Below are 25,009 nucleotides of genomic sequence, written 5' to 3'. Positions count from 1 at the left end.
CATTAGTCAAATACAGAACAATTGCAGAGGTGGGGGGATGACTAAAAAATGCTTTTCTACCAACTTCAACTTTATGCTTATGGAATGTAAAATATACTTTTTTAGTCTTTTAACGAATTATTCAAAAGGGTTTTCAAAAACCATCATGAATAACACACCATTTCCTCATGAACTTCTACATGCAGTTTTTTTTTCTCTTAATTCACTACCTCGCTAGAGGAAGGTCTCCTCCCAAATTTCATTATATACTGATTTCTCACTTTCTTCACTCCAACTTTGTTAGTAAAGCCCACAAGAAGTTGACACTGTGAATAACAATCATTCCATATGAATGAGACACTTGATTACTCAGAATAAATTGCGTTCAGAAAACAGACTGTAGATGTACACAAAAAAAAGAAAACAATGTAGATGTACACAAAAAAAAGAAAACAAGACACAGCATGTTAATACTCCGTCTGCTAAAAAAAGAATTGAGAATCGAAATTCAAAAAAGGGAACGAGAGATTAGTATCCGTGTCTACACATACACACACGCACACGCGTTTTAAGAGGTCACCAAAGAAACATTGGAAATTAAGGGTGCTTTGAAATGCAAGACCAACAGACTAACAGAAGTAGCTGGAAATGACTCGGTGCATGGGGAAGGAGATTTGGAGGGTGCGAGCATGTACATAGGTACTAATTTGAAAAACAAAACAAAACACTACTCATCTTCTCCATCAATTTATCAGCCAAATATTTCTGCTGGTGCTTCTTTAGAGCTTGTTTTGAACTTTATGACACAGCAAGCTGGAGAAGATCCACAGATTTTAGGACATCGTATGGAACAAAATGACTATATTTGCTATGCAATGGGAAGAAGTCTCACATTGTCTGCCATCAGCTCCATCTTCAGAGGATTTGTTTACAACAACTTACTAACCCAGCAAAGGGTAAATGCAAAGGAATAAATGAAATGCAGACAATGAATAATCCTTTGATATAAGGCAATTAGAAAAGAAATGGGAAAACGTCACAAGTGCAGACAAATCTGAAGAATTTGCAGAGCTCAAACCTGAAAGATCATTGCTCCAAAAGGCATGTGGAAGACAAACAAGTAGATTGAGGGGGTGGGAGAGCTTATGTTATTAAGATGCTCCCTGAAGCCATTAGAATGAATGAATTGCATTCTAGTAATTTTCTGAACAGAGCCCCAGAGTTTTCCACTCCCTTAGCCTTGCTTCATGTTATAGTCCCTGCTCTAGTAAGGCATTTAAATGATAATCCTCTCCAATATTAACATCTTGCTGTAAAATGTCCCCAAACTCAGAAATTAGTTTACCCTGCTTGCATCCTAGAGACATTCCCTGGAACACTTCTAAAGCACCAAGTAGCAAAACCTAAAGAATAAACGAAAAAGAATAGAATCTGAAGTTGAAAAGGCTAGGGGTCAGTTGAATACTCCTGATGTAGTGATTTGGAGGAATGCTCAAATGACAAGTTCACACTATTGCTGAGCACTTTTGACTCGAGTGGATGTTCCAGAACAGACGGAGTTTCCAGAAACGTATCACTCCAAACACTAGGAAGCATTGAAGCATGTTCAGTCTTCCAATTTTGCAAAATAATTTCAGATGCATCATCATAAACTTTACCCTTCCAACAGGACTTAGTAATACAAGTTTTCCACACAAATCATTTCATATCATAAACCAGTTGCTTAAAGAAATATCTGGTAGCTAATAACCACAGTAATCAGCTGAAAAACAGAGAGTTAACTTAAGAGTTTAACTTAATTTTGTAGAATATCCCAGGAAAAGCATGAAACATCTACTCTTTTCCATGTTTTACTATTTCAGAGTGATTGAATACAGCTAGAAAAATTGCTTAAATGAAACCACTGGGACAAAATTAGTCTAAGTGCCTTTAATCCAAATATTAAGCACAAATGGTTTAGTTTAGAAATAAAAAGAACAAACATAAAAATATTTTAACCAAAATGACTAGAGAATCTATGGCTCACCACACCAGTTTCCAATTTTTCTAATACCCTACAAAAGAAACATGAATCCTTCTCAGATCAATTGACCATTATGTATAACAAAAGCACACATATTTTTTCCATATTTCTTTGACTTCTACAACTACTAAACCATGATGAAATGAAGATGAGATAATCAAGGAGAAAGGATGCAGGATACAGATGGCACATTAAAATCACCAACTGCTGCAAACATTCACCAGTTGCATAGTGCTGAGTGGTGCTTTTGGGCCCGTGACAAAAAGCACCAAGTTATAAGATCATTCACTGTTACAGTTACAGGACAATCAGCAATCTGCTCACATCCTTCAGACAGAGGAGATTACCTTTATAGAGTCTCATGCCAAATATGACTGCCACATAATAGTAATGACAACAAATTAAAGCCACTTGACAAGGGGGTAAAAGAGAACAAATATCCTCTGGAACCTTTCCATCCCAGACCACGCCACCAGGCAGTCAGCTGGATATCGGAAATCTAAAATAAATAGCTATCATCACATATAAAAGGCCAGCAAAAGGCCAGACCTCCTGCACAGCATTGCAACTATCGCATGTGAGAAAAAGAACATTTTAAGACAAGGAAGCTTCTAAAACATGTTAGAAAGAGATGCACCAGTTCTGCCTTCCCAAACAAATCTTAACCACGAAATGAAAAAGAACACTCTTTCTGTGAGTAAAAAAGAGGGTCACCAATATCAAAACAGTTGGGCAGGAAGATCTAAAAAAGGAGAGTCTTTAAAAAAAAAAAAAAAAAGACTTTTGAAAAGCAGGTAGCAGTTTCCCTGGAAAAGCCTGTATTCAGTGGCAGGATTGTAATGCCAATATTCATGCTGAACTGTGTTACCTTTAGCCTGCCATGTGACCTCCACCCAAGGTCAGAGATGGGAATGGAGTGGTCACTACTGCATAAGAAGGTGTGCCACACTCCCAAATACACATTTTATGGACCGAAAATTAACTGGTAATGCCATGAATTTGGGCTGGATCTCATAGAATTAGGTATTCTTGTTACTGTTATACACTGTAACATTCTTGTTTCAGACAAAGGGTTAAAATGTTATTAATTACATGCTGAATTTGGTAAAAGTATGGCTCTGTGTTGATTAATGTTGTCAGAGCAGTGTGTGGTGCTGCTCTACGATATTCAGTAACATGCCTGGTCCCTGGGAAACAAAATAAAGTCTCCGTTCCATCTTTCATGCAAACAGCAATCCCTCTACCTTTTTTCCTGCCCAGACATTCTACTGAATGGTCCTGTTGCACTGATTCTAATATACTATGCCTCCAATCTCTATTTTCTGAGCTACTCTAGAGGTATAAAATCTGGTCAGCAAGTAGCCTCCTAGACTATTTTTTCCTGAGGGGAAGAAGGGGCTGAGAATATTGCCACAGAATAAGCCAAAGAGCCTTGCACATAAGGCAGAGGATACATTATATCTATTATAGATTTTTTCTTTTTAAGGGAGAGGGAAATGGGTGCAAAGAGAAAAGGAAGGTGAAGTGGGCATGATATTGACCCAATTAAATGAATAATCTGACAAAAAAAGGCATTCCTAAATCGTATCAACAAAATATCTAGCAAAGGACCCAACAGGACTATTGTGAAGTTTGCTTTTTCCAACTGACCATCATTTGTCATCAGAAGAGCAGTTTCCAGATGTAGTCTGTAACACAGTCAACTGTATAGAAACTACATGAAGAGCTGACTATTGTCTCAGGAAAAGCAACCTCACAGAGGAAGAAAAGTACTTACCAGCAATAATTCTTGTTCAGATTAATACTTTTAGTGACTCTTCTTTCTCACTTTCATTTTCAAGCCAAGTTAGTTCTCTGGAGGTAGAAGAGGAAAACAAGAGCCAGTTAATTTTTATCCTTTTTGTTTTACCCATGCTTTTATCCTTTTTCTCTTCTCTGCAAGATTCAAATGATGCAAGCACCCATTCTTATTAAAAATATCGCTCAGAATGTCATGGCATTTGTGATTAGACAACTGGCTTGTAGCACAACCTTTATGAAAAAAAGAAAAAAAAAATGTGAACAAACAAATTTTATACTGATGCCCGAGAAGGGAGAAGGGAAGTATAAGCCCTCTGTATGGCTGGGAATTCAAACTCAGGAGGAAAAAAAAAAAAAAAAAACACCACAGTTGTTTATTCCTTGGGACCTTGGGATAGACATTGCCAAGCCTTAAGAAAAACACTGAGGAAGATACAGGACCAAGATCCTAATACCTGGTCTGGGAGCTAAATATAGCAAAGTACTCAAATGGAAATGGTTGACAAATGGCAATGAATAGGCTGTGCCTTTAAACCAGATGTAACCAAACTACCTTGTTCGGTACAGCTTGTTTATTATACTTACGTGTAACATACTATACCCGATAGGATAGTATGGAGTTAGGATAGCTTGGAGTTATTGTATGATGTTATTATATGATATTACACGTGGTACTACTAACAAGTCACTATTTCAGAGCAATTATATACTACTGAACTATGTGCTGACTGTTGGTCATCTAACAGGAAAAGCAAACAAAAGCTGAAAATAGTCTTCAAAATGGCAACAAGTAAGGTGTTGAAAAAGCTAGTTTGTGAACCTGCCTTCAAGGAAGGGGGAGGAACTAGGAAAGTCAGTGAAAAGAAAGTAAGAGCGCATTAAAGTTACAGCAGTCTCATGAGCTGGGGTGAAGAAAAAAAAGACAATAAATTCTTCTGGTAGTTGCTTTCCACAGCAATTAGAATTCTGGCAAATTAGCATTATTTTTCATAAGTATGTTCCAAGAGAGGCTTAGCAACTATATTGCCAAATGAGCAAGTTCAAGTGATAACCCTAAAACCACACAGGTAGCAACAGAGCGGTAAGAAGTCAGAGAAAGGACAAGACTGTATTCTGTACATCTTTATTCACATAATATATTATTTAAAATAATCAGCATTTACAAGGCCAGAGCCCATGAACTCTACAGAAGGAATGCCTGGGGGAAAGAGCAAGGTGGCCTGGCTTCATTTGCACTTGATGTGCATAGTTGGGGTAAACTTCAGCTAAGCTGGCACACTACAAGACTACAGCTTTTACTGCAATAAAGAATCTCAGAAATGCAAACAAAAAATACAACTGTTACATCTTATACACAGGGTAGCAACAGGAACTAGTTCTTTTATTCCACCTCCCAAATTGATTACACCATTCAGATCACAAAAATGAAAAGGTTAAGCCATCAGCTAAAGGCCAGTCCGCACACTAGCAAAAATGAGTATGGAGCCCTCCTGCTGAGGGCAAAAATGAGTCTGGAGCCCAAGGAGGGCTCCATAGAGCAATACCTAAAGCAACAGATACTTTTAATTTTATACGAATCACTGTGCTCTATTGTCTTAAATCTCTATACTCCTACTCCTAATAACAGATAAAAGTAGTATACCATGTGAAAAAATATATATGTGGGAGTCAGATTTTGACAGACTGTCTCACAGCAAATGTAGTAAAATGGTAAAATTTCTAAAATTTCCATATGGCAATTAAAAAAATATATATATTACATATTGATTTTTTTTTTGCCTGTAAAGAAATAGAATTACAAGCAGCACCAAAAGGCCAGAATCTCACTGGGCTAAACAATTTCTTATGCCTACCAAAAGCTAAGCAAAATTTCCAACTGATGTACTAAAATAGATGAGTAAGCACAGAAAACAGTGAAGAGAAAGAATTTGTGGATTTTGTTCACACTGAAAAAGGGAAGTTCCAATTCTTTTTTTTATATGCTTACTTCATGTATTTTTTTAAACAAAGTGAGTATCTCCAAATATTACAAAGTGGCATAATCCACAGAAAAGTAGCAAATGCCTTATTTAAGTCAATATGCAGAAGAGCAGCAAATTTTCTTTCTTTTCCCCCATAAATCTATTGCTATGTTGCGAGCAGGGGGGAAGCTTTGTATAAAATCATAACAACTTGTCATTTAAAATTTAAGAGCTACCAAAATAATAATGATTTTCCAGTCTAATATTGCTAACGCATCCATGGTAACTGAAGTCTATTTAAAGTAGTTGTAATTTTTATGTTATAAAAGTCCCTGCATTTGTTTTTCAGTCACCTCAGCAAGATTCATAAATATTACCCGCTTAATTAGTGCCTTCTAGATAAGTCTGCCCCTTTTGCCTTTTACAGAGATATTTTTGGAGATAAATGTCATGACCTGACACAATAGATAGAAAATTTTGGTGTCACTCCTGATTCTAACACTGAATTTCTGGATCAACAGGCATTAGTCACTACCTCTTATTTTTATAATAAATGAATATATCTATAGAACTATTCTTTCATAAAAGAGTCCAATACAGCCTGGAATGTTTATCCCCGTCTCCTGCATTACAAGAAAGAACCCATTTCAGAAAAGTCCAAAACAGTTCATTAATGCTTTTCATGAAATTTAAATGAATTTGAAATACACACAAAACTTGAATGCATGATACCAAAAGAATAGGCTGTCAAGCACATCACAGGCCCCCAAAATGGCAGGGCATGTGTTAGACAAAAATACCAATGTGGCCTCAGGAAACAGCATTGAAAACAAAAAGCAAACAGCACTGCCCTATGCGACTAAAGCACATGGATTTAACTTTGAACATGGACATTGGATCCATATTACAGACCAGGACAATTTTCTCAATACCACCCGACAAATCTGAACACCATATACAAATATCCCATCTTTAGTCAATGTCAAATGTCCTCTGCTTCACAAGATGGAAGAAACATCACAACATAAATTATGTATCAAGGAAGGAGAAAATACATATATATATATCATTATAAATATTCCCTCCTGTTCTCTGCAGGCTATCAATACAAGTGTTAAGAGCAGGATTTGTAAAATTAAAAACATAATGACAAATCATCATTCTTTCCTCAAACCTTTTACCTCTTCTCAGGGATTCCAGTTAATTTAGTACCAAGAAACTTCATACGCTTTAATTTCTACCTCCAAGATCTACCTTACCATCTTTTACATAAGTGATGACCATCTGATACGATCACCTTGAATCACTAAGTTCCTTTCTCTCCAGTTCTCATTCTGTAAAACTCTTTGAAAATTTCGCCCTATACTTTTCAAACAAGATTTGTTACTAAATTATATTTTTTAGATTTCTTTAATCAAAACTCTTATATATCCCTTATTTCTTTTTTTCTTCTCCCCCATGTATACCCTAACCCTTAGCAAGAGCATGCTTATTCCTCCCCAAGAGTTATTTTGCCAAATTCTCTTTCATTCTTCTTTAAGAAAGCAAGTTCAACTTTAGTGTAAGAACACTAGTAGTCCTTTTCTTTCCAAAAACCTCAGTCTTGAGTTGCAAGTGTTATCAGACCTATATATCATGTCCTAAATGCAAATGAACCAACTCTTTGTTGGCTGGTTCGAAGCGTCTTTTCTGAGAGCTGGAAACCATCTTGCGTGTCTTAGAATCACGTTACTCGCCCACAGACACAGCATCAGAGAAGGAAGCAGATCAGGATCTGGGTCACACAACTGCTGGCTGGCATAGAGCTGACTAGAACTGTTAGGAAAAATACTATAAGGAAAAAAATCCATTTATTCCACCAAGGGTTTTTTCTTTTGTTTTAACAGATAAAATGTTACAATGAATGTTTGGTGAACCAAAAAAATTCCTTCTGCCAACCAAGTAAAGCTTTAAATAAGGGCTTTCCAGATTTCAGAGAGAATGTGCAGAATCGGTTATTTAGTTGAAAATTTGGGGTTTTTTTCCTCATGCGCCAGCCACCTTTCCAGCTGGTATCAATGTTCTTTGCTGCTACTAAGCAAATTTCCTTAAACAAAAGTAAAAAGGTATTTCAGTCTAAGATTCCTTACTGATAAGAGCTAAAGAAAAGCTGTAATATAATTAATCTATAAAACATAAGGATCAAATACAAATTCCCTAGCCTCTACTGCATAGAGGAAAAAGGTTCTTAAGAAATAGTCATTACTCAGTAAAGTGCACAGGATTTTTCTGCTTTCCAACTTAGTAGAGAAGGTTCCCCTTCAAAGCAAGCTGGCCTGACTAGTGCAGCTGTGAGAAGGACACGAAACTGTTCAGTACAGTTCTACTTCAGCCAACCGAGACGCAGTTTTGGAGGCAGTTTATCTCCTGTCAAAGTCCTCAAAAACAGCTCTAAAAGACAGGGCTCACATCTGTTTCTGCTTATCAAATAGCACTTTGCCACTTCCATACATGCCGTTCTCAACAGCACAAATAGCAATTAGGTGCCAAGTTCAGTATCGCAAAGTGCTTATCCTCACTGGAAGATAAAGCAGTTGCTGTTAAGATATAACGTCACTTTATGATATTGAAAACTTCACATATGGTTTATTAAGGCACAAATCAAAACCAGGATACAAGAACAGGTCAGAACACAGCAATCCAAAGATTTCTTTTATGGACATTTTAGAAGCTAATCTACAAATTAAGCTATTAACATCCCAAATACAAAAACGTTTTTAACCTATTTGCTTCCTAAAAGGAAGAAGGTCAACCTGAATGTAATAAACTAACTGAGCATTTTTCCTCCTGGTCAGACACTGCTGTTTCCTTAAGCTCTTTCCTGCTCCCAGTCTTTAAAACATATTGGCCCAACCAATTGACTCATTTTGCCCCCGCATTTCAAAAATACATGACCCTAGCTGACATATCACAGTATTCCTAGAAGACAGATTTGTATTGTTTGGTGCTCCCAACGCTATGTTTCTAACTCTACAAAGTCTCACCTCTGCTATAATTATACTACATTAACATATTACACACTTTCATTTGTCACATTTGGAAGAAACCTGGGAAAACACACCAAGCACTGGACCTCATTTAGCTGCTCTCAAACCCAAGAAAACGTATGCTGTGCTTCGTTTCCCCTGAGCCCCATTTCTCTCGGCCATGTGAAGTGCCATCTGTGCTTCCCAGCCTTGCAAGCTCAAAATCTGTTGTCATTCATATCACTAGTGAGTAAATTAAAGACAAAGACTGTCTGCCTTCCTAGACAAGGAAATTTTCATGGATAAGAGTTTTGAGGGGCTGTGGGACTAGCAATTTGTCTCTTTTTAATTCTTTTGTTTTGTTTTTTTCAAGACAGCTAATGGAATAATCCAAAACAGAAGATTTAGTATTAACGATTAACAGAATAAGGCTTTCAGAAAGCACACCGCAATGCAACTGAGCTAACCTCTAGCTGGTAACTGGGCTGACTACAAGTTTTGAAAAATTAAATTTAAAGTCTACATCAACATCAGCGTCCAATGCCCAAAACTTTCCCAGGCACTGAAATGTAAATCATCTTGTTAGAACAGGCCTTGGCAAAAATATCTCAGGGCCAACTGCACTCTCCCAAATAACTCCTGGGAACAGTGTGAAGGTCATCACATAGCAGGGAAAACTCCCAAATGGTGGCGTGCAAGCAACTACCTGTTCTGAAGGCTGCGAGTCTGACAGAGTGGACAAATGTCATTCCACACCAACTGGCCTCAACACTAGAGAAGGGTCTGAGGCACTGTTCACTTTATTAGTGCTGATGTAGCCAAAATGCTTTGAAGCTAAAACAGCTTAAGAAAACAAAAAGTAAACGCACATAAGTCTGGTAGAACCGACAAAGCTACAAAAAGCAAGTGCAAAGGGGGAGCACTCATGAGAGACTTCAGACTTCTCCCTCTCCACCTCCCCTCCTCAAACAACCTCCAAAAATTTAGTGGCAATGAAACTACACAGGGAACAACACTTTCTAGACACAGGCAACTGAAAGAAAAGACTGGGCTAAAAAGCTATCAGGAAAGTCAAATTAAGGGAGTTATTAAGCAAGAATAAGACAATATGAAGAAGAAAGATTGAAATGCTAGCAAAACCTGTTCTCTTGAAATAACTCTTGTCTTAATTTGAATACAATATTGGGCAGCCCCAGGAGGAAAAAAATATGTAAATCAGCAAACTTCACAGAGGAAGACAGACAGTACTACGCATGTCACCGAAACAATCTACTAAATCAAACTACCAAACCGCTTCAGCGGCTCTGCTTTTATCACCCATTTTCTCAAATCACAGCAAGGCAGCACGAACGAGACCGCGGTCAGCTCCAGTGCTGCGAGCCGGGAGCTTCCCGGCAGCTGCGCAGCTTCCAAAGCTGCTGTCGGCTTCCCAGCGCTGCCACCGCGGCGTCACGGCACGCGCCGAACAGCTGCCTGCTGCGCTCGGCGGCCGGACGGACCCGCGGCTTCCTCGCTGTGGGACACAGGATAGTCAAAGGTGGGTCTGCAACTAAAGGTCAGGAGGACCACGCAGCAGAGAGTGCAACAATTAAGCAGGAAGAGATCGGGCATTTTCAGGGAGATGCTGCTCACGGAAAACATCTGAAAGACCTTGTCAAAATCTGTTCGTTAGGTGCTTCACCGAGCCTGGTAATAAAGGAAGCTGAAAGTCTGTACTGAAAGTGGCTAAGCTGGAATGCCCTTAGCCTGAATATTTATCCATGTACGCCCCAATATTGTGCCATTTATAAGTTCCAAGACACCAGAGACTACTGAGGCTGTTCCTCAATATTCCACACCAAGTTGCACAGAGTCTACATATCAGAGGTGAAAAAAAAAAAACATAGACACCAATACTAAGGTACATTTTATTACAAGGGTCTAACGTTTAAGGTTGCTCATTTTAGCAAAATATCTTGGGCATGCATCACAAACAGACTATAGAAGTGTGCTAGTAAAGAGACTACTGCTAAACATATGCATGAAGGTTTCTTCCCATGTATTCTTTTATTTTCCTTATCCTCTACTTTTACCATCTGTTGGTCAGCCTTGAGTTGTCTTCTTATTCTTTGCATGTCTGACTTACAATGGAAATTTTGGAGAATTATAAATATGTATTCCCCACTTGGTGGTGAGAAGCAAACATCATCTTTTAAAGTTACATGCTGAGTTTAATCCCTCAAAATTTAACCTCTTTGTCTCTTCCACTCTGCAATGTATGAAAGAAAATAAATCATCTCACTGCACTGAATTTACTGTGAGTTGAAGAGTTCCTCATTAATCCCTAAAATATGTATATATATTCCTAGTACATCAGGTTTCCCTATCCTGTCCAATGACCACAGTACAAGCTACCTTGTGTATTAAGTTACAGGACAACTTAGTTTTCATACAGCAAAAGACTTCACAAATTACACCAATCCTCTCCACTTTCCTCCACAAAGACAGCTTTACTCAGCCATTTATCACACTTTTCTACAGCAGTCAAGAGGTGCTGACAGACACCATACAAAGATGACAAGGTGGTACTCAAACACCAAGGAATACAGACTCACAAAATTGGGTTTTCAGCTAAACCCTGAACACAGGAAGAGAAGAGTAGAAAAGGAAAAGGTGCTACATGGAAGAACACAGAGAAGCATTAAAGGAAAAAAAGAGAGAGACAACATTAAAACACAATCTTAAGTTTGATGCAAGACCCCAATGAGCAGTAGTTTTCATTATCAAACTCCCCCAAGTTTGATCGTTACCCCAAAATACAGTTTGACAACCATATTGAACTCATCACTGAACTCATTACAGTACATTGCTCCTACTCAATAAAGGACAAACATGTCACTGTGCTTGGTAAGTCTCCATCAGGAAATAGAAAACAAAACAAGAAAAGGGCAGACAGACAAAACATTTTGTTGGGGACTTGAGGACAACATCCTCAAGAAATGATGATTCTTCCTTCAAAGATCTCTACTCCACACCATTCCACAACTCTCAGGAGTGCTTATATCTTATTCTATAACAAGCACATTTCACATGCAATATGTGCACGTCGGGGAAGAGGCCCATGCATTGTTATAAATGACCTTACAAATGGTCATCCGTAACATACAAAAGTCACAGAGACTATAGTCCATTTAGGTTCACCACATTTTAACATAAACTTTTCACACTGATCTATGTGCTACCAATACACCACAAAGTTACTTACACAGATCATATTGCATTTTTTTCACTAGCTTTTTCCTTATTAGTTCATAGCTCGCTGTGTGGACCTCGGACTGTTCACCTTCACAATGCAATAAGCCTTCACACACACATCTGAACACAGCTGAAGAATTCTCAAAAGGGAATTCACAGCTCACAGCACTTTGCTCTATAATCACATTTGACCAAGCGTATAAATACAAAAAATGCCATAATCTAAAGAGACCACGGAGCTCCTGGGAGGACACAAGGTCTAGAGGCTCTTCAGTACTGGTGATAGCAACTGAAATATCACATCAGCTTGGCTTTTATCAAACCATAGAAGGAACTATGCAAAAAAGCATTCCATGCAGAAACAAGGTAATGGGATACAATCTATTTGCATGAATTGGCAAAGCACTTCTGATTTCAGGAAGCACTTTTAAAGCTATAATCTCTTTTGATAACATATGTCTAAGAAACATAAAGAAATAATCAATCTACTTGTGGTTGCTTCTGCCAGGGAAGGTAAGAAGCTGAAGCAACAGCAACACTACACATTTTAAGAGAGTTCAGGAGAAAAGCCACTCACGAAAGTTGTCAAGCTAAAGATACCCTATTTTTTATGACTTTGAGATAGACTTGAATAATGGAAATGGGACAGAAGAACATTAAGTCCACAAGCAGCTCTCTATTGTGCTAAAGTTAAATCAGTGGAATCAATCAAAAACTGTCCTGGCTGAATATCTCAAATTAACTACAGACCAAGGCTCAAGTGTGTCACAGAAAATAAATAAATAAATAAATAGTCAGGCATCAGTGAATCAAGTCCACTACACATAACTATCCCAGCAGGAAATATGAGACTTCGTGACCTCCCCAGGTCACACCTCTGCTCTAATGGCCTGTGAGCACACGGCAACATTTTACATCAGTGTCATATGAAACAAGATATTTAAATACACAAAAGACTAGGGAAAAAAAAAAGTTTCCATGTTTACATTAGTTATATAAACATTAAGAAAGTCATAATAAGGCTGTTTAGAAACTGCAGGCATTTTTAGACAGTATTCTCAAAATATTAGGAAGTAACATTTCTGCTTCCTATTTTCCAAGTTTCTGGTCAAAAATAACTGTAATTGGTATCTTGTCTGATACTTTTGATGGGACACTAAAGCATATCTCAATCCACTATCTTAAGTTCGCAGAAGAACAAAAAATAGGCATATAACACTATAAAAAACAAAAAACTACCAAGATGAATAATTTATTTTCCTAACAAACTATAGGAAAGCACATTCCAAATTTACACAGATATCTTAATCAACATGACATGAGTTAGCAATACCTGAATATCTTTACCACATTGTACCATAACCAATATCCTTTTCTACTAAAATGCATGACTTTCACAAGATACTCATACTCTAAGTAGTTTTAGAAAGGCATCTCAGCCTGGAAAAGTAGCACAACTCAACATATTTCTTATTCCTGGCCCAACAGCTTGAAGCAACAGAGGGAATAGCTGAGATGTGTCCCCAACGCACCTGAGGACAGACTGTAGAGATTCTGTGTTCACACAGAGAGAGCCCTAAAATGCAATAAACTGAATACAGACACTGCCTCCCACCATTCTTGTTGACACAGTATCTGTGGAAGTACTACTGTCAGTACCTCTGCATGACACCCCACATGTTGCACAGGAAATCCAAACGAGCATTTGAAATCACGCCGAGCTCCGTACATTTTATGTCCAGCTCCTCAAGGGACAAGTATCTCTTTCCTCTAGGTTGTCAGAATGAATTTCTCATAACAGGCACCCTCCATAGTAGCCAGATGGAAGAGAGGGCTAAAAGGGCTTTCTCACGTTCATCCCAAAGAGCCTGCTGCCACAGTAGGAACAAAAACATTATATCAGAAGGCACCATCGGCAGCCTGCTAAGACGCATCCTCCCCGCTCCCTAACGAGGACAGAAAGCCCGTTCACATCTGCTGAGCTTGCAGATGAATGCCAACTCGCAGGGTGAAATTTAAGGTGGCAACTACCCAGACTGCCATCCATCTTTACAGCCTGGTAAGGCAAACTCAGGCAGCAGTAATGATGCCAATGCAGCATGGCCCCTCTGATGCTCAGAGGCAGCAGAAGTGGGAGAGAGCAGTCTGCCCCAAGACCTAGAGCATAAACAGCTCTGAGGGCATCTGCAATGAAGGCCCAGAGGAGCTTGAGTAAGTTTGTGAACGAGTCTTTCCAAACAAAACAAAACAAAGACAAACAAACTAAAATACCCATAGGAAAAGAAAGTGCAGAGAGCGTCCAAACATACTAAGACATAGCACAAGCAGCACAAATGTCCGAGTGAAGCAGAATAATAACTATATTAAAAGAAAAGCAAGAAAGGGAAAGAACATTATTCTGTGAATGCAAACAAGTGAGAGCATCAATACACTAAAGATACTCAAATGACAAAAACTTTAATCTTAAATATACAAAAATCTAATGTCTGAATATACATACTGATTATCAGAGAAAGTTGTCCAAAAAAAGAGGCAAAATATCAGCTAAGTCTAGCATATCAAAAGTCCGTGTATATTTTTCAAGTATATTCCTAATTTTAGCATTACACATAGAAGGCAGGAAGCTAGGGACAGACAAAAGCTCCAGGCAATTTTAATGAAAGCTCACATTTTTAACACAGGTCATTTGCTTCTTGGTCAACAGAAATCCCACTATGGACAAAGAGCTTAAAGGAGGAATTTTATGTTATTGAATACACTGAATTGATTTAATGAATTAAGAAATGTAAGCTTCATGAACCATTCACTAAACAGCATATACTTACTTTAGTATTTATTACATACACGTACACAAAAAAAACTCCTTAAAAAAATACAGCTTGAAAAATATATTTGTACCTCTATAAATCAGATTTATCATAAAAACAAGATTATGGTATTGTATAAATTGTAACCAAATTATGGCAAAGTAATTTAATAAACTAAATATGAATATTAGGAAGCTCCTGGAACAGAATTATTGCAGTTATTTTATTAAAAAATATGTATTTGAAAGAGTGATGCTATGAAGAAAGGATTCTAACACAAGCAAGCCAGGATTAGTTTCCATAAGACACAGCAATATTCCACAAGCCTCTAAAAACAGCCTTTATTCTGTAGAATTAATAACGTCATGATGACATTCATTGCTATTAACCATTCACCTAAGATGCTCTCAGGAAACTACAATGATACGCACTTTATCATGATAAAGTTATGAAGCAAACATATAATGAAACCACACTGGTAGGAAGCATTTCCATTCAGAGTTAATACAGCTGTCATAAAGCAACTGCACAGTATCAACTTCACCAAATTCTAGAATGACCAATAGAGTTTCACTTCATCTTGAAAGAATTATAGCTGAAAATAAACTACAAGTCATGCTGTATTAATATCTAATATTGAAGGAGCTAAGTAAAAAGGTTGATTCACTGGAAATATGCTTTGCTACAAAAGTAACCACATCTCTTACGAAGGAGCTACCCAAATAATTTGTCCTAGGAGTGAACAAACACAAATAAAGTGGTAAAACTTCAGAGAGGGATCATCTTGTGTTTTGAAGATATGAAGCTAGCAGTTCCTCAGCTCCTTTTATTTTAAGGTTGCTTTCCTTCCTTTACTCCCTCCTCAGAAAAAGCAATGTGGAAGAGAAGCAGGGGAGAAAACCAGAGGAAAAATAATAATTTGATGGAACTAATATATCAAGTTAGTATTTACTTAAAAAAAATCATTGCAGATACTCAGAAAATCATCATCTTGAAATGATGCATTATGAGCTGCATTATATGAATTTACATACACATTATGACAAATGACCTAGTAACATCACCTCTCTCTGAGGCTGCCAGATACTTCCTTACAGAATATTTATTTTTCTGTTTAAGTTGCAGAAGGCTTTCCAAGACGAGCCATTCTGTGCCAGCTGTCCACCTCAAAGCTGAACAACTTTAATGTTTTTGTGTGACACGTTCTTTCCCCCCCTGCCCCTTTTCCAAACAACACTATGGAAAAATAGACTACTTTGCCTGATTATAGAAGGCAATCTTTTCTTTTAAAAGTTTAATCACAAACATGCTTTAAGGAAACCCAAATATCTTCCTAGGAGGCAGTAAGATGCATATCCTGACCTGCAACTGATACTTTCGTCAAGTTCACCAAAAGTTTGTTATCCAGTTTGTTTTCCTACATTTTTACTTTTTCTGTCCATACTGACTACATTCCAGCCAGGGCTTCTGGGAGGGAAGCAGTTGCAGTATCACAGGATGCTTCAAACTGGAAGAGACCTCAGAATGTCTCCAATCCAACCTTCTGCTCAGAGCAAGGTCAGAGATGGCTCAGGGCTTTATCCCAAATGATCTCAAAAACCTCCAAGATAGAGATGGTACAACCTGTCTGGGCAACCTGTTTCACAGCCTGACTATCCTCACATGGAATAAGCTTTTCCTTATATCAGTCTGAATCATCTTTGTTTCAATTTGTGACCGCTATCTCTTGTCTTCCCACTATGCACCCCAGTAAATAGCCTGGATTCTCCATGACCTCCTCGTAGGTACTAGCAGGTGCTGTGTTCCCATCTCCACCTGCCCCACGGAAGCCTTCTCCTTCCCAGCTTAACAAGCCCAGCTCCCTGTTTAGTCTGGTAGGTCTGCTTGTCTTCCTGAGTAACTAGATGGACCCCTGGCACTCCAATTGTTTCTTAGTGACATCCTGCTGGGGCCAGCAAGCTTCCCTAAGCTATCCCACTAAATAAAGGCTGGAAAACGGAGGGGAAAACAACTGGATTAGAATGGAGGAAGAGCTGCAACATGGCAAAAGCTGATACTGAGGCCATGAAGGGAGACCAAAGTAAGATGAGAGACCAGCTAGGCAGGAAAATTGGAATGAAGTACAATACTGAAGTTAGGTGGCAAGTTCAGAACACAGAACAGGAGCCAGTGAAAATGTATGAGGTAGAGAAGACAGATCCCAGCCATGATAGTGGCCTGGATGTCAAGCTGATGACGGGGGACAGAAGCCCAAAACTAGCAAACAGAATTAAATTAGCTGGGCAGAATTCAAACTGTAAAAAAATACCAGGAGAAAAAAAGCATTAGTTAGAATCTCCTTGCACAGAATCGCCTTGACTTCAGGCAAACATGTTGATTAGGATTCTGAAAAAAAATCTGAGAATGGGAAGAGAAAGATTGGGACAGAAGGACATTCAAGCAGATATCTCAGAAAGGATAAGCAGAAACATCAACATCCCCCAGATCATGCTCATTCCCTTAAAGAGAACCCAACATTACAGTTTGACCACTAATTTATTACCTTTGAGTAGCCAGGAAACGCATTCACAGAGCCTATCATCCAGACCACTCAAAAAAAAAAAATCACAAACTACTAATATCACACTGCAGTGACAGCTCAAGCAGCATAAGTCTGTATGGAGATTTAAAATTTTCAACCTTCCTATAATACACAGCCCCACACATAGAGGGTTTTCTCCTACCTTCACCAGGAAGGTTGCTTTTTAAATCTAGCAAGTTGAAAAATCTGTTTCTGTTCAAAGATTTTTTTTTTTGGGGGGGGGGAGCAGATGGAGAGGGAAGGAGGGGTGCAGGTGAGTACCAAAAACCTAAACCTAGGTTGATAATGTTCTGTGTCTCACTCATGATTCAGTCCTAAATACACAACAATACACTATCTTTTAAAAGGGCCATAACGTTCACAGCATACAAATATGTATGAACCGCTATGTCTAAAAAAGCTTATAAATAACAACACTGTGTTATATGTGGACCTTGCCATATGTGCTGCCAACATTGGGAAGTGCGCAGGGATTACTTGGGAGGGGGAAAAAAAAAAAAAAAACAGAATTAATATTGTCTTGGAAGATTAGATTTTCTTCCTGCTCCTTGCAAGCAAATCATCTAAAGAAAACAACAAAAACAGCCTTTTAAAATGTGATCCATTCCTCATGAGAATATTAACTTTGCAGCAGATCTAGGTACGCATACCTAGAATCTGAAATCGATAGAAACCATACCACAAATAAAGCAGTAAGGCCTTTCTCAGTATAGGCATCCAAGGATTCCTGTTAAGGGATCCACAAAAATGCAACAGAGACAAACCAGCTTATTGTTACTAGGTTACGTGGGGAGACAGAGCTTTACGACAAAACATCTAAGAGCACGCAAATCATAAAAACTCTGGTAGTTTATTTTGAAGACTTATGCCATAAAGGCCTCAAACTGGATATTAAAGACGAAGGGGCACACACCACACATCTTCAGAGAGTTCTCTGAAAATACTTCTAGTGAAAGAGGCAAACCCCAGGGCCCAAACATAACGAAACAGACAAAGAGGAAATGAATGGCGAGCAGCGGGAATCTCACGCAGTAGAGCCAGCAGGGCCACACGTTATTTAATAGCAAGAAAAATAATGCAATATTGCTCAATAAGTGAGCACACTCTATGCCACAGTATGCTAAATACTGATCAAAACACTGCATGGAAAACGTTTAACCATAAATTTACACGGAAAAGTACAACGCCACAAGCATCCCTAATCCTGGCATTTCACGAGGTACCAGGATTTGATCTTGCACCCTCAAAGTCCTTCAAAGACAGTTTTTGTTATATAATAATAAAACACATGATATACATCTACACCACTTTGTTTGCATACTCTATACATATGATTTATCAGAGCATGGATGTATCATCTACATATGCTTTCCTTTTGGTATTTGAAGCTTATTCTATGACCAAACGGCAAGCTTTTGAATGAGTCTAGAAAAAAAATTAAGTCAAATTTTGCTTTGACACTAGCTCCCCCTCCAGACCAGCCTAGCACTACTGTATACCACCTTTTTATTTTAATCTCTGCAACGAGATTTAAACATTCAAGTACAAACCTTGTCTATTGCTTGAAGTTTCAATGAAGAAACTAATCAGACAATGTATACATAGTATCTTTTACTCTACCTAAATATTAAGACTAGGAAAATCATTCAGTTTCAAAGAGAGCTGCCAGACAAGGGAGTAAGTGCATACAGCTACAGAAAACTGATCAAAATGTATTTTTCAGGTGAATCTGAAAGTTGTCTGCAGTATTTAGCACATGTAAAATTCCACTATACAAACAAGCCTCGGTGTCGACCGTCCCAATGTAGCAACGGAATCTGTAGTTTACATGTGGGGATGGAATACGTGGCTTAGTACCGCCTTTGCTAACTCAATGCACACATTTGTTCTCTAAGCACAGCTTTCTGAGCATACCTAACATTTTATTCTTGTTCCAATAGTACTACCTTTTCAGTTGCCCAGCTAACATAATCTGGCAAGATTCTAGACAAAAATACATGAATAAAAGGAAAAGAAAGTTACAACTTCCAAGCTGGCCCTCTACATTTCCCAGTTATCAAGTATCTTGGCAGCTACATCACTAAAAGAGTAAATTTGCATGATTCAACACTCCAGCTTGTGGCTCTTACTCTCCTCTCATTATTGAGCTGCTTGCTCAGAAAATATGAATAATTGATTACATTTTCAACACTGAAAGAAGATTGCTTCGTTAAGCATTGTGGGGAAAACATGCAAACTTTGCAATATGCTGCTTTACAAGGTTTAGATAAATCTATGTACACACACATATATGTGTGTGTATACATGTACACATGTTCATATGCATTTACATATGCTCAGATATATATACAAATCTCTAGATGAAACCATGGCAAGTGCACCTGAAACAACCAGAGAAAAAGACATTACCAAAAATAAACCAAAATGTAGTCACCAATTACTACCTTCTACTATCTTGCTTTCTTGAAAACGAGAAGAATTGTCACAAAACCTTCTGTAAGGCCACCCAAAGCACCAGCGAGGTCTATGCTGGCCCTTCATTTGCTTTTGCAGCTTCTAAAGCTTTGAACAATGGAGAGTTGAGAATGAGTTAGAAAAGTGAGTGAGGCTGTAGAAATCCCCAAGCCTTCCCATGCCCAAGCACTCTCTCTGAAGCATTCCATTGGCGTTCAGTTGATGCCTTGAATCCAAAACATTAAAATACTACTTCAGTGGAAACGATGTATGTTTATAGGTGTGTGTGTATATATATGCATACACATATTCGTATGTGGACTTGTGCAATATACACACAGGATAAACGCTAATACAAGACACAGTGCAGACTGGAAGGGAAGACTCTGCTCTTCCAGCGCTCCCGTTTCCCACGTCCACGTCCGCGCGGGGAGCTCCCGCTCGCAGAGCACCGCGCGCACAGGCAGGACCGCAGCCTGGCAGGGCTCGAGTCCCCCCGGCAGCCCCGTGGTGCCCGGGCAGCGCCGCTCGGTACAGCCCGCGCCGCGGGACGGCCGCGGCGCCGAGGGGGCGCACGGCGGGCAGGATGCTCGGGCTGCTGCCCCTGCCGCAGCCCGGGCACCGAGCGGCCGCCCCGGCGCTGCCCGCCCTCCCCGGAGGCCGCCGGGCGCCCTGCGCCGGATGCGGGGCTCGCACCCCCCCGGCCGGCCCCGCCGCCGCTGATGCCGCCCCCGCCCGGCGCCCCCTCCGCGCCGGGCCCGCGGGTCCCCGCTCCCCCCGGCGGCGGCCGTTGCTGAGCAGCGCTGCAGCGGCGGCGCCAGGCCCGGCGCAGGGATGAGCAGCGCCGGGACGCAGCCGCCCGCCCGCCCGCCCGCCGACGCGGCTCGCGCGCAGCCCCCGCACGCCCTTACCGAGTGCCGGCGGGGCCCGCGGCGCCGGGCGCGGGGGCGCCGAGCGCAGCGAGCAGTGCGGAGGGGGCGGCGGGACGGAAGCAGGAACCCGCCGCCGCTTAACGGCGCCGCCGGCTGCGCGGGGGACGGGGCGCGAGGCGCCGCCCGGCCGCGCGCCGAGGGCGGGGAGCGCAGCGCGGCGCGGCGCTGTCAGCGGCGAGCGGCGTCCGCCGGGCAGCGCGCGCGGCGGCGGCGACCGGCGGCGCCAGCGGCGGCGCGCGCGCCCCCGCGAGCGCACTAGGAAGAGGCCCGCAGCGGGCGCGCGCCGGCCGCGCGCGGGCAGCCTATGGGAGCGCGAGGCGGGCGCCCCGCGCCGGGGGAGCGCTCTCGTCAGCGAGCGCTGGAGCGGACACTGCGCATGCGCCCTGGGACCCCCTCCGCGCGCCCCTCCGCGCAGCGGCCCGGGCTGAGCCGCTGCCCGGGCGGGTCTCATCCCCCGGCGCGGGAGCCGCCCGCGCCCGCAGCGCGCGGGGCCGCGGACCGTTGGGCTGGGCTCGCGCCGGGGCGTTAGGGCCCGTTAGGCGGCGGCGCTTCTTCCTGCCGGGCGGGAGGGGATGAGGGAGCCGCGCTCGCTGCTGCCCGGGCCCTGCTGAGGAGCCCCGCGGGGATGCTGCGGGCGGCGCCGGGGCGGCCGCGGCCTCCCCTGGCCGGTGAAGGGGCGCCGCAAACGCGCAGCATCCCGAGGCGCCCCGGCTGCCTGCAACGGGCAGCGCCTGCCCGCCGCGGCGCTGCACCGCGCCCCGGAGACAGGCACAGCGCGGCCTGCGGGAGTGCTCCAGTGCAAAACCCCTGCAAAGGGCGGCGGTGATGCCCAGAGATTCTGTGATGAAAGAAATGCTAGGGGTGCATGAGCAGGACAAGGCGGAGGTCCCCTCCCTCCAAGCAGTCGCCAGAAAGCCCAGGACCATTTCTGAGCAAGTCCCTAACTAGTCCATCTTTGTGCCTGGGGCTTGGGCTGCTTCTGTGTTCTTCTTATGTTCTTCTACCGGAACGCAAGAGTCATGTGAAGACAGATTAAAGCACAACCCAAGCAGATGCAGGATTTCAGGGCATTTAGTCTAATTTATGCTTAGTGCATACTTAGTGTTCACATGTGAAAAATGCATTGCAAGAACGTTTCTAATATACAGTAGAAACATTTGCCTGTTTTTGGTGGGAGATGAAATGGCTGGGGTAGGTCCTTGTGAAGTGGGATATGCAGTAGGACTATTTTTCAGTGTCCTAAGCTGCTGTGATATGATGATATATGTGATATGATATATGGTGTGAAAGCTAAAGCTGACGGAGATGCATTTTATCACAGTGCTCCTACCTTAGCACCCCTCCTATTCTTAGCTTTCCGGCATATCACTGCTCTATCCTGTATTTGTTCATGCTTGTCTTCTCCAACTTGTTCCACTGAGCCCTCATTTTTTTCTTCCAAAACCACTAAACATTCACAGTTGTGCTTATAAGGTCTGTGGAAGTGTGTCCTGTTTTCCGCTTTTGACCTCTTAATGTTACGGATCAGTTGCCTGCTAGCCTGGAGTTTGAGGCACAGCTGCTGCAATAACTGTCTGGGGGACAAACATAAAAATCAAAAAATTCTGTGCACATAGCAACCTTCTGGAGAGATCTGGAAATGCAAATGGTAAAAATATCTGTTTACCCTGACGTTTCAATTCTTAACTGACAATACCAGAGATCCGCTTAGAAACTGAAACAGTCAGTTTCCAATGGCTGTCCAGTGTTGAGTTGCTGCTGCTAGCCCATCACTCTGCAAGTTACTGCTATAATTACCAATGATTATATTGCAGTAATACCTACAAACTCGAGGATTTGGATTCCCAAACCCCTTGTGTTAGCTACAGTGTTTATACGCTTATAGGAATAAAAACAATTGTTGCTTCAAAAGAGCTTAGATGGATTTTCTATCTTTGATGCAAATTAATCAGTGAACTACTGGACATGCATAAAGGAAAATCAAGACAAGCTTAACTATCATTAGTGACCTTAAATTTACTATTCAACCATCCCTTAGTGGGAAAAAAAAAAGTTGCCACAAATCAAAACTATTTGAAAGCCTAAATATATGTAGAAAGGCCAAAAGTGCAAACAGTGCAGGTAAGGGAAGGAAGTTACATCAACGATTCAGAAACAGCCACAGTGTTCCAAAGGACACATTTAACTGCAGGTGACCTCTACGTTGGAGCATCTCACCTAAACTAAGAGGCTGAAAGGAGGAAAAAAAAAAAAAAAAAAAAACCCAGGCTGACCTCTAAAAGCTGAAGCGCTTCTTATCATAGGTTTTCACTATCTAGTGGGAAAATACTGTTTTATATGCCTAATAAATACAGCCACTAACCCACGAAATATTGGGGTACCTTTAGCACGAGCACTTCTGAGATACAACGTTTGCAAACTGGCCGAAAGTCAGGACTAAAGCAAGCAGGCTATTTCATTAATATGTCTGTGGTGTTTTCAGTTGTGCTTACTATGGTGTGAAATGGAATGCATTTCAAATGATTGCTTAATGTAATAGTGATACTCCTACTGGCTTATCTGCTTTCAACTTCATGATATTCTGGGCTATAAGCATATTATCTTAAACCAAAAAAAAAAAAAAAAAACAGTATTAACCCTGGTTTCACTAGAAATACTGACAGATGAGATGTGATGAATCTGCACATAACTTGTGCTCGAAAGAACAGTTTTTATTTGTATTCTAGGTCTAACCATGCTATGGCAGCTACTGCTGCAAGCCTCATTTTCATTCTGAGGTGATGGAATTGGTGACCTGGGTAGTGCTAAGCCACGAGAAAAAGAAAAGTAAATGAATAGTGAGAGGTGAAAAGCCAGCGAGGGAAGTGCTCTCACAGAGCTTTGTTTACTGTTTTGCAAATTCAAAATGCAGCAGGCATGTAAATTTAGAAGAATTTCCCAAACCAAATTAAGAGACCAATGCCTAAATTCTTTTCACCACAGAACATTCATTATTGTGTAGAATGAATGTCACTTGTCACTTCAACAACTCCTCCATAGGGTGACCTACAGTCACACCCTTACTTTGCAGATGCTCAGATACCCCAGCTTGTCTCTGTGGTTACACTTCCACCCTAGTCTTCCTCCTCATTGAGTTAACTGAAGCTGTTGGTGATGGGCATATTCTTTAAAAAATGAGGTTTAGAGTTTTGCGTTCTCTGAGGACTTTGGTTTTTCAGTCCTTTCTATCATGACAGAGGAACACGTATGTGTTCCACAGACACAGCACACGCACGTGGGTTTTCCAGGCGACATCAAGACTCTGACTGATCTTACTATAGGATCGGTGGAAATGTGTGTTATATCTAATAGACCAGTGCTAGAGATGCAGGAGATTAGTCTTCATTTTCCTCCCTTGTCATATGCTGTGTATTGACTACAAATTAGCGCAACATCCAAATCTCTTTAGATACCTAGTTATGATCATCTCAAAAGTTTTATTTAACTTTTGAATTTAAAAAACAGGCTTCCTTGATGCGGTTAATATTTCTGCATTTCCCTCGTACTCACTCCAAACTCTTCCCACCCCCCACCCAAATCTTTAGCCCACTGGGGAAACTAAAGTTACAAGTTCAGGAAAAGTTTAAGTAGACAAGAATGGAATTCCGCAATAGAGCATGGAGTACTTTATTAGGCTTATGGTGAGAAAACAGACTGTTAAAGATTTAACGTGGGTGCACCTAGACCCAGCTGCCCAGCATACGTTTTTTTGTCGTGCTTATTTTCACAACCGTAGTAAATTGCTTTAACTGACACACGCTCGAAATCTCTTAGAGTCAAGGCAATAGCTCTTCCCATCTGCCAGGAAGGCAGTGGCGCTTCTACAGAGCAGGCCGGATCTCAGCAGGGCGACTGTAGTTTCACTCTGATAAGACATCCTGCCACCTGTCTCGGAAGTTACTCCATGTGATAACTTCAGTGACAATGATATGTAAAGATATTTTACCTTTGCATCCAGAACACATGGAAATATGCTAGAGTCCATGTTTTACCCTCCCAGGATACAAAATTCTACTTTTTGGAAGAAAAAGTAGAAGTAGTAGAAGAAAAAGTAGCATTCTCTGTGCAATCTTAGTCATCTAGTTAGTTCTTCACTATCTCTGGCTTCTGTTGTAATAAAAGTCTTAAACGGATACTGCCAACTCCTATAAGAATACCTAATTTCTTAAAACCTAATTCTGTTGAGTTGTATAA

The 25,009-nt window shown here is 40.9% G+C and overlaps 1 protein-coding gene across 2 annotated transcripts in view; it reads right to left on the bottom strand.

The window, feature by feature from the left end:
* The window catches only part of FUT8 (fucosyltransferase 8), an 88,287-nt gene extending 67,440 nt beyond the window's left edge, over window positions 1-20,847 (bottom strand). For both annotated transcript variants that reach the window (XM_088525704.1, XM_088525705.1), the window contains exons 1-2: window positions 20,756-20,847; window positions 3,780-3,856 (exon numbers count right to left, since the gene is read on the bottom strand). The gene's annotated coding sequence lies outside the window, so the exon portion shown is untranslated. The remainder of the gene's footprint in view (window positions 1-3,779; window positions 3,857-20,755) is intronic.
* Between the last annotated feature and the right edge of the window lie 4,162 nt (window positions 20,848-25,009).

The sequence above is a fragment of the Tinamus guttatus genome, unplaced genomic scaffold (assembly GCF_059628265.1).
Source record: "Tinamus guttatus ecotype Peru unplaced genomic scaffold, ASM5962826v1 Tinamus_guttatus_pri_ptg000240l, whole genome shotgun sequence".
Lineage (NCBI taxonomy): Eukaryota > Metazoa > Chordata > Aves > Tinamiformes > Tinamidae > Tinamus > Tinamus guttatus.
The sequence above is the reverse complement of the archived record's forward strand: the minus strand, read 5'-3'. Positions and strand labels throughout refer to the sequence as shown.